Source organism: Oratosquilla oratoria, chromosome 1, assembly GCF_046742065.1.
Source record: "Oratosquilla oratoria isolate Oo_2021 chromosome 1, ASM4674206v1, whole genome shotgun sequence".
Lineage (NCBI taxonomy): Eukaryota > Metazoa > Arthropoda > Malacostraca > Stomatopoda > Squillidae > Oratosquilla > Oratosquilla oratoria.
The window spans coordinates 77,888,666-77,908,968 of NC_134777.1; positions in this window are offsets into that span (position 1 = coordinate 77,888,666).

Below are 20,303 nucleotides of genomic sequence, written 5' to 3' on the forward strand. Positions count from 1 at the left end.
ATATAATCACCTCCAGGGAAATTATTACCAGGAGTGGGGGGGGGGGGGGTTGAATAGGCTATTTCTCCTCCCTGACCAAAATCCTGGGATGAATGCATCCCCCGCATCACCCACTAATTAGCTAAGGATCTACACGCATGCATAAAAGGTGCAATTAGGGCCCTAACTAGGACAGTGGATTGCCTAGTACTTAAATTTTAGTATTAATCTTTACTACTTATAATAAACTGTGTAAATAATTATTAACCGATAACTGTCACGCAGAAGAAAAAAAATACACTGATATTGAACATACATCTGGAAAGCTGTGAAATTTGACAGTGACAGATATTGAACTATAAAACTTCAGTATACCTACCTTGTGATGAGTTATATTCATTGCATAAAATGCAAGAAATTTATTAACTTCTTTACATTCAATGCAATGAATCTCATGATTAATTTCTGATCTTCCATTGTGCTGTTCTGAAAGAAAAAGTAACACCTAAATTAAGTCACAGCACCATGAAAAAAGTTATGATATTTTTCATATCACATTGAAAGATTAATGCTCTAGAGACGTTGTTCTCAAACTGTGGTATTTATACCCTTGTGGTGTGAACGGGTGTGAATGTGGAGTATTGGATGCGCAGTTGCCACCCCGGCACGGGGGCAAAGGTCACTCCGTAGAATGAGAGGAGGGGGCGTCGGTCGAAGGGGCACGACAGTGTTGAGCGAATGAGGAGAGAAAAGGAATGAGAAAAGTGCAGTAGAGGAAATATATATAAAAGTTAGGCCTAAGTGATAGGATTAGACATGAATCATTAGTGAATAGTTAAAAGTGACGTCATCATTGTGTCCTGCAACGACGAAGAGAAGGAAGAACAGCACTAAGGTAAGTGAATCGCGTACCTAAGCCCCATGCTATCTAGGAAATGGAGAAGGCGGCTAACCCAAGTGGGGAATCAAGATGAGCAATACAACCGTAAAGGCGTTCGATGGCTTTGGAGATGTCGTTGCCTGGTTAAATAAGGCTTAGCGGCTAAATTAACCGGCGTCAGTGACATAGCTAGTTACATAGCCTTTAATCTAGAAGGGGATGTATTAATATATCTAGAAATGAATGACGTAAACCACGCAAATGCAGAAAAGGCGAGGAAAATATTGGAGGCTTTCGCGCAGAGCGTGTTTCAGTCGTTTGGTCGGCTAGCCGGAATACGCTGGACAGCCGAACACGTCGATGTGTTTGCCCACGAAATTAGGAGGTTAGTTGGACTGGCGAGATTTACAGACGGAAGCTTCGAACTAGACTGGCGTGTGTGAATGGCTTCTCAGCCCACGTATCCACGGGGCTACGGCCAATACAAGTTATCGAGTATGTAAGCGTAGACATTTTGGTAGCCCGCGCGAGAATTCTCTCTGAGACAGGCAAGAATAAAAATTTAGTAGCAATAACAGTCAAACACTCAATAGGCTTCTCATGAGACAGAGGGGCGAGATACCGATACGATGACTCACCCGAAGAGAGCGGTAGTGAGCCACAGGGACGGAGTCCACTAACTAAAAGAAAAGGAAAACAGCAGGAGTTCAGGTGTGGCTATTGCGGATGGAGGTGGCCACCTAGGTTGATATGTTATCAGTGCAGGATGCCAGGGCAAATAGCTAGGGACTGTAGAAAGATGCAGGGGAAGACCATCTGTTACCAATGTGGGAAACCAGGGCACATTGTACGAAAAGGAGACCAGGGAAACGGGCAAGGGGCGGCTGCTAAGCTAGCTGCCGCCCAATCAATGTAGAGACAGAGCTCACAAGCATTATGCCAATCGTGGATGTCTAAGAGAAAGACGTGCAAGTGCGCTAGTAGATTCCAGATGTTCGACCACGATTGTAACGGCCGACTTGGTTAAAGGATTCAGACGGTTGATGGGAGATCAAGTGCGAGGGCGATCAGGAAGTCGAATTGACGGTGGAAGGGATTCCGATACGACTAAAAGTGTTTGTTATCAGAGCGATCATATAGGGAATTGTTGCTGGGAATGGATACAATTAAACACCTCGGAGAAGTCACGTTTGTCGCCGGACAAGTGAGGTTTGGAGCTATACGTGATTCGAGCACGAAATGGAGGGGGAGGCACCGTTAGGTGCCGGTGAGGGCTAGGGAGGGCAATATCACCATGGAGTGCGACCTTGACGAGAGGCGGCTACATGCACGTTGCCCAGCCAATGATGCTAAGAAGGCTGCACCCTGTACGACTGAGGACGAAGACTTCCTCGCGAAATCTGATGGGCAAAAGCGGGAGGTAGAGTGGTACCTCACGGGAAGATCGCCTATATTGAAGAACAAAGTTGGCTGCTACGAACAGACTCTCGGAAGGGGAACGAGAGACGACTTTGATATCGAAGAGCAGCAGTGAAGTGATGAGGGAGTTTTGAGACTTTGGAAGGAGCCGGTGGAGGACAGAATCTTGCCGCTAATGGTATTGGTGCAGCGATCAAGAACAAAGTACGACCGGTGTTGGACTTCTGATTATTTTGTAGACATATGTAACAAGACTAGCGATGCAAAAAAAAAAAAAAATTGTCTCTAATATCTCGTAAAAAACACATTACAATTGTTTCTAGATTACCAAATAAAACAGTATACCCCTCATAGTTTTTTTTATGATTATTTTAGGTTATTTCCTATTTTTTGTATTATTTTATTGATTTTACAATGAAGCTGTTGCATCTTTAACTCTCAAACACATGTGTGTTAATAATATGCCTTTGATGGTGGTGGTATATAAGAGTTTTCTGCCAATTTGGTGTAGTTTCTGGAATTTTGTCTCATAAGAGGTTTGGCACCACTGTGACTGAAATTTGGCAACATTGTAAGTTGTTCGTGTTTGTTATCAGTCCTGTACTCTGTTGTTGTGTGGGTACTGTGAGTAAAACCTACAATTCCAGGCAGGAAGAAGACTCCAGTTGCCAAATTAATCAAAGATGTCCCAAGTGATGGGAAAGTAGCAAAAGTAAAATGCTTATTTTGCTCGACAGTACTGTCAAAAAACGGAAGTCGGATGGTAAACCATATAGTTCAGCGCAAGAAATGTGGTGAAAAAATCAAGAAGTATTTGACACGTGGTAAAGGCCAAAAAAAAAACAGTTCTTACTGATGCTGAAACTACTGAGGGAAGATCACAAGGCATAGACAGTGACTCAGACATGGAACTGCAGTTGCTCTTGCATGATACAAATGTAACAAGTACAAGCACTCATACAATGCAAAGGACATTAGATGATTAATTTTTCACAAGTCTGATTCTGATGGCTCTGCCCAGACCTGACACGGCCACAGGCACAACAAGTAGACCTGGATCATCTGTCTCTGTCAGTTCTGGAATCACTCTAGTGACTTTCACTCCTGCCAGAGCCAAAAAGTTGACACAACAGAAGATTGCTTCATACACATATGTTGAAAAAATGATAGGAACACAAACAGTAAGTATATACTATGTTATAGTTATATAGTGTATATACTAATGTGTCTCTAATGTCAACATTCAGTAATCTGTCAATCAGTATCATGATTAATGGAAATAAAATGCATTACAGGAAGCTCAGTTGCAGTTAGCCCGGGCTATCTATGCAAGTGGCTGTCCACTAAGAATGGTGGGTAATAAGTTGTGGGCAAAGTTCTTCAAGACTCTAAGGCCATCTTTCAAGATTCCGAGCCGGGGCTCAATCTCAAACAATCTTCTTGAGAAGGTCTACCAGGAGTGTTCTGTAACTGTTAAAGAACTAGTAGCATCTGCTTTTAGTGTTGCAGTAATGTGTGATAGTTGGATTAATGTCAGGTAAGAACTGTAGGGATATGTATCATCATTATGTCACTTATTATTCCTAATAAATTATTATAAATAATTACTGCCCTAATTAATCCTAAAATACTGGATAATTATGGGAATGAGGGGATCATAAACTTCATTGTGACAGTGCCAAGGCCCATATTTTGGAGCAGCATTGCAACAGGTTAGTTTCAGTTAAAATAACAGTCAATTACAACTCAATTACAAAATTGACTTAGACAATAAAATAAAGTATTTCACATAAACCTCCTATCTTAAGAATAGAGTAATATTAATTAATAGTCAATTCTCTGTATTCCAGTTTTCATTAGTTTTGTACTTTTGGAATATGCTGCAATATCTAATTATAGCTTCTGTTTTATTATTAGGTGCAGAAAGCCACACTGGGCAGTACATAGCAGATCTCCTGAAGAAAGTTGTGGATGACATTGGGCCATTGAAAGCATTGGGGGTCTGCACAGATAATGCCTCTAATATGAAAAAGGCTTGGGAACTACTTCAGTTGGAGTATCCCCACATAAAACCATATGGTTGCATGGCTCACACTCTGCAGTTAATATTCACAGACCTAAAAGAGATCAAGTATGCAGAAAATATCCAGTCTGACTACATAAAAGTTAGCAAAGCAGTCAAACAGTCCCAAAAGCTCACTGCTCTACTTAAACAACATCAACAGCCGTCAGCACAGGGGCAACAGCAGACACTAAAACTTCCTGTTAAAACAAGGTGAGAATTATTAGTATATTACTCATTGCTAAAGATCACAACTTGCAAAATAAAATTTGAAATCTCATTCTTATGCCAGTAAACTTGCTCTGAATTCTTTATTAATAGTACATTTTAGTGTTTCTCATGGCTATGCTGTTTTGAATTGAGAATTCATACTGGTACTAATATTGTCGTCCTCATTTGTTTCAGATGGATCCATTATCCAGTGTCTGAAGAGTGCATGCATTAACAAACATGCACTTCTGGCTCTTGCAATCAATGATGGTGCCAAGCCATCTTTGGATTTGTCCATTAGGAAGCTCCTACTTTCAGAAGTATTTTGTGATCAGACTGAGGGTATTCTCAAGCTCCTGAAGCCAGTGCCAGATGCCATCACTGCCATAGATGGAGACAATAAAAACCTCTCTCTGGTAATGAAAGTGTTCAGTGATTTAAAGCTGCCCTTTGAAGAGAATCTCTCCTCATCCCAAATCCTCAAAAATGAAGAAGATGCCTCCAGGGGAATAATTTATGAAAGGAAGAAATTCCTGGTGAAAAGTAATCACCTTGCAGCCAACTTGGTGAATCCTTGCTACTGTGGATGTTACCTTTCGGGTGAAGAAGCGGTAAGTAGTTTTTATTTTTATTTTGTAATAATATATTCTTATTACCCCCAAAATCCAGTCTTGCCCATATGCCACTGCATATGCCTCCAAGTCTTACTTGACCTGAATTCACCTGACCTAGATTACTAGTAGTATCTCTTAAAAATTATACAAGTTGCGGTATCATATACTTATACTAAAAATATTGTTGATTTTCGGGTGGATGCAATGCAGGCCATTTATGAAATTGATGCACAACTGCCAAATGTCGATGAGACCCAAGTAATTGCCGAGTTGGTAGATTACAGGTCCAAATAATTCCCCCCCCCCAAAGCCATTTGTTTGGAGTGCTGTTGATAAGACATCAGCATCTAGTTGGTGGAACAGGATCTGTTGCTCAACTCAGCTGTCTTGTGTTGCCTCAAATATCCTGTAACTGGCCCCATCCAGTGCATCTTTCGAGCGATCCTTTAGCAGACATGCATTGATACATTCTGCGAGAAGGAATTGTTTGACCACCGACAGAGCTGCCAATTTGATGTTTATTGGGCAAAACTTGGCACTAGGCAATATGGACGATGCCCATGAATATCCTCGCCATGCAGCTCATGCCAGTAATCCACCACAGCCATCAACCAGCAGGGATTCTACAGCTTCAAGCGGCATCCCAATTTTCCAGCATGGGTCGGACGACTCGGACCATTCTGAAGCAGATTCTGAGGATTCAATTGATGATCTGCCCAGCCCCGACCCAAGAGTCATGATTTCATCTGATATAGAGGAGCCTGAGGAGGAGCGGCAGGAGCCCCATGACATGGAATGATGTAGTAAGGAAAATATGTATTGTTCAATCCCTGAAGATTGTGCGAAGACTAGAGTGGATTTTAGAGGATTATGATGGATATACATGGAGGAAACCATTTATAGCAGTCCATCAAACACATGTACAGCACATAGCTATATTGTATAAAGGCACATAGACTGATCAATGCTTGTTTGTTTTCAGGTTGATGATATTGCTGGTGTATGTAGACACAATATGTTGGCAAATAGCTTCATGCTTATTTAGATTTTGTAAGGTTGCCATATTGGTCCATATACAGCATCTACATTTGTTGCAGCATCTGACAAAAAAGTCAATTACTTATGCTTATTTCAATAGTGTCTGAAGATATGTGGAAGGATGAATCAAGTACTTACACCTGTTATTATATACTCAATATATCTGAGCAACTTTGGCAGTGTAAAAAATGTAATATATATATCAGGTCAACCGGACGCAGGTCCTGATCCCGTATATATACCCTTACATAGATAACTTTCCTCACTATTCTCCTAACCTCCAGTGAATTAACAACCCGCAGTCTACACCCTGAAGAAGCCTCAGATCGAGGCAAAAAACTCTGAGTTTCGGTGAAAGATAGTCAACAGTTACCTCTGTTACTAGAAGATAAATAATCAAGTCCGCATACAACAGCACTATAAGTGAGCTATGGTACTCATAAAAGAGAAATGAATAATTTCATCCAGTCCCTCTCTACAAGTACCGTAATAAGATCTTTCAAAAGATCAAGAATTCCTACCTTAAGATCATCAAAGCATCCAGTGCAGTTGATTTTAATCAGAATTGTCTGAGAGAAAACCTGTGCCTCAGCTCAGTCTGCTCATGACCTCAGCTTGAGAGCTCGTTTTTCTGCACAGACACCAGCTAGCGAATACCTGTGAAATTTATATCTCCGAAAGTGTTAAGTGATTGTGTTGTGTTTTTTGTAATTGTATACGTATAGTGCTATTCAGTTTAAGATATAAGATAAAGTGTAGTGTTCTATTTAAATTCAAAACAGTTTTCTGTTACTGTACTCCAAAGGTAGGAGAAATAGTATAAGGTAAGCAGAGTAAGCTTCGTGTATTTAGTTTATTAGAGACCGCTTTGTTGTTTTTGTTGTCGTTGATTTGTATTTTCTCTTTGCCATTTTTATTGCTAAAGGAGGAGCGAAATGGCTTGTGAAGGTTGCGTGAACCTAGAGGTCCGTCTCAGGATGTGTGAGGAGGAAATTCATCTTCTCAGGAGTGCGCTCCATGAGAAGAGTGAACCCTCCCCAAAACCCAAAGAGCGTTCCACTTCTTCACCTACTGTCACTGCCGTGAGCGAGTGGCGCTCCGTGGGGTCCCGTTTGTCGAGCCCGCGTTCGGTGGACGTGTGCCCTGGGGAGCAACCGCTGGCTCTAGCTAATCGTTTTGCTCTACTGGAGGATGAAGTGGCTGAAAACCAGTTCTTGGTGGTGGGGGACTCCATGGTGCGAGGCTATGACGACATCCTGCAGCGGAAGACGAAGCGACGTTGCAAGCTTGTATGTCAACCGGGCCGTGGGATTGCCGACTGCACCCAGTCCATCAGGGAGCAAGAACGGAAGAAAACGGTTACGATTGTTCATACGGGTAGTAACGATGTAGGTAGGGTGAGATCAGAGGAACTTGTTCGGAATTACAAGGTCCTCCTTCAGGAGATGAAGGAACGTGGGAGCCGTCACGTAGTCTGTGGGATCCTCCCGAGGATCTACGCAGGCTCGTGCTGGAACAGTATAGCCATAGGGATCAATGATAGGATATCGCAGTTGTGCACACAATTGGGATACCACTTTCTTGATCCTTGGTATCTCTTTTCTAGGTGCCATGACCTTTACGCTTCTGATGGGATCCACCTTACCCGCAGAGGCAAAGATGTTCTTACAAACCTCATTGTGGGAGTTTGTAATGAGCTAGCTCCTTTTTTAGGGTAGAGGCCCAAAGGGAAGGGGAAATAGAATGGGCATGGGAAAACAGTGTAGAGTATAGCATTAATGTAGAACAATGTGCCAGTATAGGACAAAATATAATTTTAGGACATAATGTCGGTAGAGGACGAAATGTTACATTAGGATGTAATGTCATAGGACAAAATGTTGCAATGGGATGTAATGACAGTGGAGGACAAAAGATCACGATGGGATGTAATGATAGTGGAGGACAAAATATCATGATAGGATGTAATGATAATGGAGGAGAAAATGTCACAGTAGGATATAATGTCAGTGGAGGACAAAATATAATTTCAGGAAGGGATACCGGACAGAATGTCAATAAAGGCCAAAATATCAGTGTAGAGTATAGCATTAATGTAGAACAATGTGCCAGTATAGGACAAAATATAGTCTTAGGATATAATGTCGGTAAAGGACGAAATGTTACATTAGGATGTAATGTCATGGGACAAAATGTCGCAATGGGATGTAATGACAGTGGAGGACAAAAGATCATGATGGGAAGCAATGATAGTGGACAAAATATCACGATAGGATGTAATGATAATGGAGGAGAAAATGTCACGGTAGGATATAATGTCACTGGAGGACAAAATATAATTTTAGGAAGAGATTCCGGACATGTCATTGAACAACGGGAGGCCAGCGTGAATCACGGTGACGTAGGGGGACAAAATGTACAAAAGAGATCGGATGACCATGATCGACCAGATGACCGTGATGGGGGAAATGTTAATTTTGATGGGAGAAACGTTAATGAGGCATTGAATGTCAATGAAGGACCAAATAATAATATAGAGCAAGGAATAAATAAAACACAAAATGATAATGTAAGACATGATATTGAAACTCAAAATGTGTCAAAAAGAAATAATCACGAGTTTCTTAAAGCCGTGTACTTTAATGCTCGTAGTATTAGGAACAAATTTCAAGAAATACAGGCGTATGTCAAAAGCGAAAATCTCGATATGATAGGAATAACTGAGACATGGTTAAATGGTACAGAGTTCGATGCTGAATTTAATATTGCGGGATTTAAGCACTTTCATCAGGATAGAAACCACAAGAAAGGTGGGGGTGTTCTGTTGTACGTTAAAAACAATGTTCACGCTTGTATTTTAGAGAAAGTGAAACAGGATGCATATGATAGTTTGTGGGTTGAGTTAACCCAAACAAAAAAAATGAATATAGGTGTAATATATAGGCCAAAGACATTATCATCAGCAGACGACAAACTGTTATTTCAAGAACTGTCTAGTTTCTGCAACCGGGATTTATTGATAATGGGTGATTTCAATTTTACTGACATTGATTGCATGACCCTTGAACATGCCCATATAGGTAGTCGCTTGATTGATTTTCTTGGTGACAATTACTTAATTCAGCATGTAAAAGAGCCCACAAGATATGGAAACTTACTTGATCTATTGATCACTAGCCGCGAAAGCATGGTAACTGATGTAGAAGTCGGTGAATCTGTTGCAAATAGCGATCACAACTTAGTTAGATTCAAACTCCTAAATAATTTTAGAATAGATACTTGTGTTTCTAAAATACCCGATTTCAGTAAAGCTCAGTTCATAGGACTAAGTCAGGAGCTTCAGCTTACAGATTGGGAGGCAAAATTAAACGAAAGACCTGTAGATCAGATGTGGGAAATATTTCAAAATACGCTCACTAAGATGATTCAAACTTACATTCCTTTTAAGGACAGACGTCCCCCAAATCAGTCTCACCCAAAGTGGCTCGACAAAGAAACTGAAAAAAGTATTGCTAAAAAGAGACAGGCTTATAAGAAATATAAGTGCTCGGGTGCATCTAATGACTATGAAAGTTATGTATCAATACAGAGAGATTTAAAAAAGACAATAAGAAAAAGAAAACGACAATACAAAATGAACATCGCTGAAAAATCCAAAGAGAATCCCAAAGAATTCTATAGTTACATTAGAGATAAAAAGGTTGTTAGGAATCATATTGGTCCACTATTATCTGCTGACGGTCAACTTGAATATTCAAATGTAGGAATGTGTAATATCTTAAACAATTATTTTAGCTCAGTATTCATAGACGAAACACCTCAAAGTGAACTCCAAACTGAAACCTGTGAAAAGTCTAGGGTAAACTTACTCACTACGGTAAATATAACAAAAGAAAAAATTAAACGGTGTATAGATAAACTCAAAGTTAATAAAACACCAGGGCCTGACGGTTGACATCCAAGAATCTTAAAGGAAATTAAAAATGAGATTGTTGTTCCATTAGAAATTATTTTCAAGAAATCCATAATATCCGGAGATGTCCCAAGAGAATGGAAGCTAGCTAACGTTACTCCCATATTCAAAAAAGGTGACAAAAAGAAACCAAATAACTATAGGCCTATAAGTTTGACTTCAATCGTAGGAAAATTAATGGAAACTATCATCAGAGATGCTATTGAACATCATTTAGAAAGTAACCATTTGATAAATGATAGCCAGCATGGTTTCAGACGGAAACGTTCTTGGGTGACTAACTTACTCGAATTCTACAACACAGTTATATCGAATTATGACAAAAGAAACAATATAGATTTAATATATCTAGACTTTCCAAAAGCTTTTGATACTGTCCCACACGAAAGACTACTTACTTTACACGGAATAAGTGGTAGCCTATTAAGTTGGACTAGTAATTGGTTGAATGGTCGAAAACAAAGAGTTGTTTTAAATGGAAAAACTTCTAGATGGAAAAATGTTACAAGTGGAGTTCCTCAGGGTTCCGTTCTTGGGCCACTTCTATTCATAGTATATATAAATGATATAGACCATGGACTAAGATCTACTATTTCCAAATTTGCTGATGATACAAAACTGTGCAGAATGGCAAATGATCACTTAAACCAATTAGATATTCAAGAAGATTTAGATAAATTACAGCAATGGTCTGAAAAGTGGCTAATGAAATTTAACACGAGTAAATGCAAGGTAATGCACATAGGTAAAAACAACAGTAAGTACGATTACAAGTTATTTGGAAATTCGTTAATAAAAAGTGGATAGTGAAAAAGATCTCAGCGTAATTATCAGTAACGACCTCAAATCATCCAAGCAGTGTATTTCAGCCTCTGAGAAAGCAAATAAGATTCTAGGACTGATTGCGCGAACTTTTGATTTCAAAAGTCCATCGCTCATTAACAAGCTATATAAATCGTTAGTTCGTCCACATTTGGAATATGCTGTTTCTGTATGGTCACCGAATCTCATTAAAGACATTGACAGACTGGAAAAAGTACAACGGCGAGCCACAAAACTGATTCCAAATATAAAAAATAAATCATATGAAAATCGACTAAACCATATGAATCTCTTTTCCCTAATTAAAGCGTAGACTCAGAGGTGACTTGATACAGGTCTTTAAGATTCTAAAGGGAATTGACAACATCAAAAGTGACCAAATTTTCACATTGAATGAGAATCAGACAAGAAACAATGGTCTCAAACTATCCGGAAATAGATTCAATTTGGAAGTACCGTATTTTCCGGCGTATAGTGCGCGACTTTTTTCCGTTGGAAGGGCCTAAAAATGGGGGGTGCGCGTTATCCGGTGGTGCGCATTATCTACGGCCTACGATAAAAATTCTGCGGCTGTGTGTGTAATTTTTTTCACAACAACGTGACGATGTTGGCCGTCACAAAGTCGGGACAGCACACTTCTCCGTGACGTTCTGTGAGAACAAGAAGAACAGCCATGGTGACATGAAAGAATACGCCAGCATGGGCTATATAAATATTTGGTATAGGTAGGTATCTATCGAATCTTATTTTTCATGTTTAAATAGGCCTAAACACCATGAAACATGATCAATATTCATGATATTTGCCCATGTTCACAGCATCCTAGTTTGAATTTTTATGTTGGCTTTGTTGCTTCACTTTAGGTACGGTACAAATTCCGTTGCGGCCGTTCATAAACTCGTGTCAAACACCTGACTACTACACCATCTTTCGGGAGTTACATTAACTAAACGTCACCTCGATGAGAGACTGTCCTATTTCACCACTGTCATTGTAGGTTCAAAGCTAAAACGAAACAGTCTGTAGTTTGTTTCAGTATTAAATAAAAAAAAAAAAAAATGGTAAAGACGAATTATTTCCTCAAGATATAACATAAAAAAATTCTGTAAAAATCCCGAAATTTTTCTGTATATTTTACTTCCAATAAACTTTTTTAGATCGCATTTCCTACAAACTATTTAAGCTACAAAGTAATAAGGGACCAACGCACAACATGAGTCATATACCGGTACATGTAGTTCCGACTTTTTCTTAGTTGTGTGCTGATTGATGCCTAAACTGACACTTAATTTAGTGACAAATCAACGGATTTCCCAGCGGTGGCTCTAGCCAATGAAAAATACTTCTCCATGTAACCTCGTTCACGTGATACTAAATAATTAATCGCCGTTATTTCATTGGTTTATTTTTACTACCATTAATTATCGTAGTCTATGCAAATATTTGGGATCCGTAAAACAGCACTGGTACCAACATCATGAACGTTGGCCATTTTAGCTCACCCGGAATATGCGAGATCAGGGCCGAGATTGACAGTTATATTGCCAATCTAGCCTACACTAAACACCCTCTTGCGAGAGTTTGTTAAACTAAACGTCACTTCAGTAAAGACACTTATGAACCGAAACATAGTTGCTGCATGGCGATAAAAACTTGTACACGGTGATAAAAACTTGAACACGGTGATAAAAACTTGTAAGAAGAATTATTCCCTCAGGATAGTAAATTACAATTTTTCTGTAAATATCCGAAATTTTTCATGTACATTTTGTATTCAATAAACTTTTCATGGCTCAAATTTCCCACAAAACAATGGACCAACGCAAGCAGGAGTCGCATACATGCAGTTCACGAGCTTTAGCCACCAGTGACTTTTCCTGACATGCGCGTTATACGTCGGTGCGCGCTGTGTACTGAGATAACGAAGTGCATGGGTGCGCATTATAACCCGATGCGCATTTTAAGCCGGAAAATACGGTAGGTAGAAACAACTTTGCCGACCGTGTAGTTAATGAATGGAATAAACTTCCTGCACAGGTAGTGCAATGTAGTTCAGTTCGAAGCTTTAAGACTCATTTAGATAAACACCTAAGCAAGATGCTGTAATGATTATAATATATTTTATATTATTTGTTTTTGCTTTGTTATCTTGTCTGTTTGATTTTCATTTATTATTACTTATCTGTCAATTCATTATTATTTACTGTTTACCTGTTTGTTTGTTATTCAGCTATACCTATGCATTTATTTATGTATTTTGTTTGTTGCATACATTATTATATATATTTTTTTTATAATTGTTATTTTATTATCATTATGATTTTTTTTTTTGCATCCGACCTAGATATGGACCAAAAGGTCTCCTGCCAGCATGCTCCGCCTTTGTAATCCTTTGTATGTATATATATATATGTATATATATATATGTATATATATATATATATACAGGTAGTCGTCGACTTACAACCTATGCGACTTACGACTGATCGACTTTACGACCACGAAATGGTGCAATAATATCTAACATTTAATAGAGTAATAGAATTGCAATGTTATGCCTGGCAGTGCAGTACATTACTCCGCACGCTGCGAGACGTGAGTACAATTGTTTTGGCAGGCTGCCGGCAGCGTCAGCATCCCAGCCAGCTAGATATTCTTTCATTTTGTTTGTTTGAAGTAAAATGTTTCCTAATTTTGCATTGCATTTTGTATATTTGTATGTTTTGCACATAATAAAATATAACAAACTTTTTATGCCTAGGCTAGTTTGTTGTCGATTACAATATGTTCGGTACAGTACTTAAACGATAAGAATGTGTTTTGTTGAAATAAAAAGAATCCTAATTTTGCCTTACATTTTGTATTTTTATGTTTTGCAATTAATAAAATGTAACAGTAATTTTTTATGCCTAGTCTGTTGTCGATGACAAAATGTTCGTTACAGCATTTTGTATTTTGATGTTTTGCGATTAAATAAAATGTAACAGTAAACTTTGTTTATGTCTAGTCTGTTGTCGATAACAATATTTTCGGTACAGTACGTAAACGAAAAGAATGTGTTTCAAAATTTTTTTTTTTCCTAATTTTGCTTTACAATTATTTTAATGTAACCAACAAAAAAGGATTTGTAGGTCAAAGATGACAGGACTTTATTAAGTATGCGTAGGCCTAGGCTATGTTTCCTAACGAAAATGATAAAAAGTTAATGAATACTAAACAACGTAGCTCAAAGATCAGATTTTATTCAGTATGCATACGTTTCCTAAAGAAAGTCTGATGGTAAAATAATACAAAGGTTAACAAATACAGTATTAAATATCATAGGTCAATGATGATAGGATTTTATTCAATATGCTTAGGCCTAGGCTACGTTTCCCAAAGAAAATCAGATGAAATTATAAAAAGGTTAAAAATACTATACAAGATTATTTCAATATGCAAAACATACAATATATATATATATATATATATATATATATATATATATATATATATATATATATATATATAGAGTAATTCGCTAGTGGCAGCGACATCAAACCGATAATTTTTTTTTTGTGACAGTTGCATGCGGGATTCGAACCCGCTGTACTCGGCCATCCGTAAATTACCTTCCCAGTGCCCTAACCACTAGACCACAGAGGCTAAAAACCTTGAAACCTGGAACCGAACTGATTCCCGAGGGAAGGAAGATCACTTAATACGGCGATCCGAAATTCCTGTTTTACTCAAGGACCAGCCCACCAGTGGTATGAGGTAAGGACCGGGTCGAACCCCTTTCACGCTTATCGCCATTGTAACTATGAGAGTAATTCGCTAATAGCAGCGACATCAAACCGATAATTTTTATTTTGTGACAGTTGCATGCAGGATTCGAACCCGCTGTACTCGGCCATCCGTAAATTACCTTCCCAGTGCCCTAACCACTAGACCCGATCCTTACCCCATACCACTGGTGGGCTGGTCCTTGAGTAAAACAGGAATTTCGGATCGCCGTATTAAGTGATCTTCCTTCCCTCGGGAATCAGTTCGGTTCCAGGTTTCAAGGATTTTATAGCCTCTGTGGTCTAGTGGTTAGGGCACTGGGAAGGTAATTTACGGATGGCCGAGTACAGCGGGTTCGAATCCTGCATGCAACTGTCACAAAAAAAAAATTATCGGTTTGATGTCGCTGCTATTAGCGAATTACTCTCATAGTTACAATGGCGATAAGCGTGAAAGGGGTTCGACCCGGCCCTTACCCCATACCACTGGTGGGCTGGTCCTTGAGTAAAACAGGAATTTCGGATCGCCGTATTAAGTGATCTTCCTTCCCTCGGGAATCAGTTCGGTTCCAGGTTTCAAGGATTTTATAGCCTCTGTGGTCTAGTGGTTAGGGCACTGGGAAGGTAATTTACGGATGGCCGAGTACAGCGGGTTCGAATCCTGCATGCAACTGTCACAAAAAAAATTATCGGTTTGATGTCGCTGCTATTAGCGAATTACTCTCATAGTTACAATGGCGATAAGCGTGAAAGGGGTTCGACCCGGCCCTTACCCCATACCACTGGTGGGCTGGTCCTTGAGTAAAACAGGAATTTCGGATCGCCGTATTAAGTGATCTTCCTTCCCTCGGGAATCAGTTCGGTTCCAGGTTTCAAGGATTTTATAGCCTCTGTGGTCTAGTGGTTAGGGCACTGGGAAGGTAATTTACGGATGGCCGAGTACAGCGGGTTCGAATCCTGCATGCAACTGTCACAAAAAAAATTATCGGTTTGATGTCGCTGCTATTAGCGAATTACTCTCATAGTTACAATGGCGATAAGCGTGAAAGGGGTTCGACCCGGCCCTTACCCCATACCACTGGTGGGCTGGTCCTTGAGTAAAACAGGAATTTCGGATCGCCGTATTAAGTGATCTTCCTTCCCTCGGGAATCAGTTCGGTTCCAGGTTTCAAGGATTTTATAGCCTCTGTGGTCTAGTGGTTAGGGCACTGGGAAGGTAATTTACGGATGGCCGAGTACAGCGGGTTCGAATCCTGCATGCAACTGTCACAAAAAAAATTATCGGTTTGATGTCGCTGCTATTAGCGAATTACTCTCATAGTTACAATGGCGATAAGCGTGAAAGGGGTTCGACCCGGCCCTTACCCCATACCACTGGTGGGCTGGTCCTTGAGTAAAACAGGAATTTCGGATCGCCGTATTAAGTGATCTTCCTTCCCTCGGGAATCAGTTCGGTTCCAGGTTTCAAGGATTTTATAGCCTCTGTGGTCTAGTGGTTAGGGCACTGGGAAGGTAATTTACGGATGGCCGAGTACAGCGGGTTCGAATCCTGCATGCAACTGTCACAAAAAAAATTATCGGTTTGATGTCGCTGCTATTAGCGAATTACTCTCATAGTTACAATGGCGATAAGCGTGAAAGGGGTTCGACCCGGCCCTTACCCCATACCACTGGTGGGCTGGTCCTTGAGTAAAACAGGAATTTCGGATCGCCGTATTAAGTGATCTTCCTTCCCTCGGGAATCAGTTCGGTTCCAGGTTTCAAGGATTTTATAGCCTCTGTGGTCTAGTGGTTAGGGCACTGGGAAGGTAATTTACGGATGGCCGAGTACAGCGGGTTCGAATCCTGCATGCAACTGTCACAAAAAAAATTATCGGTTTGATGTCGCTGCTATTAGCGAATTACTCTCATAGTTACAATGGCGATAAGCGTGAAAGGGGTTCGACCCGGCCCTTACCCCATACCACTGGTGGGCTGGTCCTTGAGTAAAACAGGAATTTCGGATCGCCGTATTAAGTGATCTTCCTTCCCTCGGGAATCAGTTCGGTTCCAGGTTTCAAGGATTTTATAGCCTCTGTGGTCTAGTGGTTAGGGCACTGGGAAGGTAATTTACGGATGGCCGAGTACAGCGGGTTCGAATCCTGCATGCAACTGTCACAAAAAAAATTATATATATATATATATATATATATATGTTTTATATAAAGGGTAATATATACTGTATATATATATAGACTGACTTGCGTCCAGATCGACTTACGACCTGTCTGTCGGAACCGAACTCGGTCGTAAGTCGACGACTACCTGTATATACATATATATATATATGTGTGTGTTTATTTACCTAGTTGTATTTTACGGGAAGGGGAGCTATGCTCGTGGGGTCCCGTCTTCATATCTCATTTTATCTAAACTATATTTAAATTCATGTATTGTTTTTGCACTCACCACTTTCTCATCTAACTTGTTCCAACTGTCTATTACTCTGTGAGGAAAGCTGTTCTTTTTCACATCTCTTCTATAGCTGTCTTTTTTATTTTCTTTCCGTGTCCTCTAGTATTTCTATCATCCCATTTTATCAGATTCTCTCTATCAATAATTTCTATGCCTTTCATGATTCTGTAAATAGCTATCAAATCTCCTCTCTCTCTTCTTTGCTCTAGTGTCTGTAGTTCAAGTTTTGCTAGTCTCTCTTCATATGATAGTTTTGAGAGCGTTGGTGCCAATTTTGTAATTGCTCTTTGTATTCTTTCAAGTTTTTTTATACATTTTTTTGTACTTGGTGACCATATCGTTGCTGCAATTCCAATCTTGGTCTTATCAGTGATTAGAATTTTCTTCACCATTTCTTTATCCAGGTATGTAAATGCCATTTTGATTGTTCTTATTAAATTATAAGTTTCTCCAAAAATCTTATTTATATGTTTCTCAGGTGACATATTATTCATAACAATGACTCCCAGGTCCTTCTCATTTTCTACTTATTTTATTCCTTCTTCTCCCAATTTATATGATCCTGTTATTCTGTTTTTGCTTTTTCCTGTGTGTGTGTGTATTTACCTAGTTGTATTTTACGGGAAGGGGAGCTATACTCGTGGTGTCCCGTCTTCATATCTCATTTTATCTAAACTATTTTTAAATTCATGTATTGTTTTTGCACACACCACTTTCTCATCTAACTTGTTCCAATTGTCTATTACTCTGTGAGGAAAGCTGTTCTTTTTCACATCTCTTCTATAGCTGTCTTTTTTTATTTTCTTTCCATGTCCTCTTGTATTTCTATCATCCCATTTTATCAGATTCTATCAGTAATTTCTATGCCTTTCATGATTCTGTAAATAGCTATCAAATCTCCTCTCTCTCTTCTTTGCTCTAGTGTCTGTAGTTCAAGTTTTGCTAGTCTCTCTTCATATGATAGTTTTGAGTGTTGGTGCCAATTTTGTAATTGCTCTTTGTATGTATTTACCTAGTTGTATTTTACGGGAAGGGGAGCTATGCTCGTGGTGTCCTGTCTTCATATCTCATTTTATCCAAACTATTTTTAAATACGAAGAAAATGAGAGTGATGAGTGAGGAGAATGGAGGAGAAATAAGGAAGGATGAGGTGAAGGCAGTTGTAAAGATGATGAAAGCAGGTAAGGCACCTGGTCTGGATGGATGTCATGCAGAATGTCTGAAAAAGGGAGGTTCAGTGATGGTGGACTGGTTGGCAAGATTATTTAATGTTTGCTGGAGAGAGGGTAGAGTACCGGAGGACTGGAGTAGTGCCTGTATAGTTCCTCTTTACAAGGGAAAAGGGGACAAGTGTGAATGTAGTAATTTCAGAGGGATTAGCTTGTTGAGTGTAGTAGGGAAGGCTTATGGGAGAATCTTAATTGAGAGGATTAGGAGAGGAACAGAAGGAGTAATTGGTGAGGAACAGTGTGGTTTTAGGACGGGTAGAGGTTGTGTAGATCAGATCTTTGTGGTAAGACAGATATGTGAGAAAGCTATAGGAAAGGGGAAGGATGTTTTTTGGGCTTTTATGGATCTGGAAAAGGCTTATGATAGGGTAGACAGAAAGGCACTGTGGGAGGTTATGCAGATTTATGGGATAGGAGGAAAGCTTTTGGGAGCTGTCAAGAGTTTTTATGTGAGTAGTAGAGCATGTGTTAGGATTGGAAATGGAGAGAGTGAGTGGTTTGAAGTGAAGGTGGGACTTCGTCAAGGATGCGTTATGTCGCCCTGGCTGTTCAACTTATACATGGATGGGGTGGTGCGAGAGGTGAATGCTAGGGTAGTGAGTCAGGGATTGGAGATGGTTAAAGAAAATGGAGAAAAGTGGGAGGTGAGCCAGCTGTTGTTTGCGGACGACACTGCGCTTGTGGCAGGGTCAGAGGAGGGATTGAGGAAGCTGGTGACAGAGTTTGGGAGAGTATGTGATAGAAGAAAGCTAAAGATAAATGTGGGTAAAAAGTAAGGTGATGAGATGTACAAGGGGTGAAAGTGGCAGTAGACTGGAAGTGAACATTAAGGGAGAGCGACTGGAGGAAGTGGATAGTTTTAGATACTTGGGTGCAAGTGTAGCAGGAAAAGGTGGAGTGAAGGTGGAGGTAGAATGTAGATTGAGAGAAACGAGTAAATGCCTTGGTGGTTTAAAGAGTGTAATGAGAAATAGACATTTGGGAATGGATGCGAAGAGGAGACTGTATGAAGGAGTGATTGTGCCAACAGCACTGTATGGGGCAGAAACGTGGAACATAAGAGAAGAAGAGAGAAGGAGTTTGAATGTGTTTGAGATGAGGTGTCTGAGAAGTATGGCGGGGGTTACTAGGCTAGATAGAGTGAGAAATGAGGAGGTGAGGAGGAGAACAGGGGTGAAAAAGGATTTGGGAGAGAGGGTTGATGAAAGAATATTAGGATGGTTTGGACACATGGAAAGAATGAGTGAAGAAAGACTAGTAAAAGAGGTATGAAAGGCAGATGTGGAGGGAGTGAACATGAGGGGACGTCCTAGGATGAGGTGGATGGATGGGGTGAAGGGGGCTTTGGGGAAGAGGGGAATGTCTGTTGAGGAAGGAAGGGAGAGGACGGAAGACAGAGGTGAGTGGAGAATGGTTGTATATGGATGATGTTGTGACTGCATGAGGAGGAATGGGCGGGGGGTGGGGGGTGGGGTAGTATGTGTGAGTAAATTTTGACGCAGCCCGAAGGGATTTCTCCCCGTCCTCTCCTTATATGCAAAGGGGGACGGAGAGGGGGGGTCGCCGATTAAATGAAGCGGCCTTGCTGTGGATGTACTGTGTCTTGCGACACTGCTTCTGACCCAGGGTGGTGGGCGGGGTGCAGGGATGACCCGTCATCCAGGAGGTGCTCAGATGAGAGGAAGGGTGGGAGGGGTGTGGAGTGTATTTGGGGATGAAATGGGTGGGAGTGTTTTTATGCCTTTCCCTTTTTGGCTACCTCCCTTGGAAGGGGGAAAAAGCCTTGGTATATGTATGTATGTATGTTTTAAATTCATGTATTGTTTTTGCACACACTACTTTCTCATCAAATCTCCTCT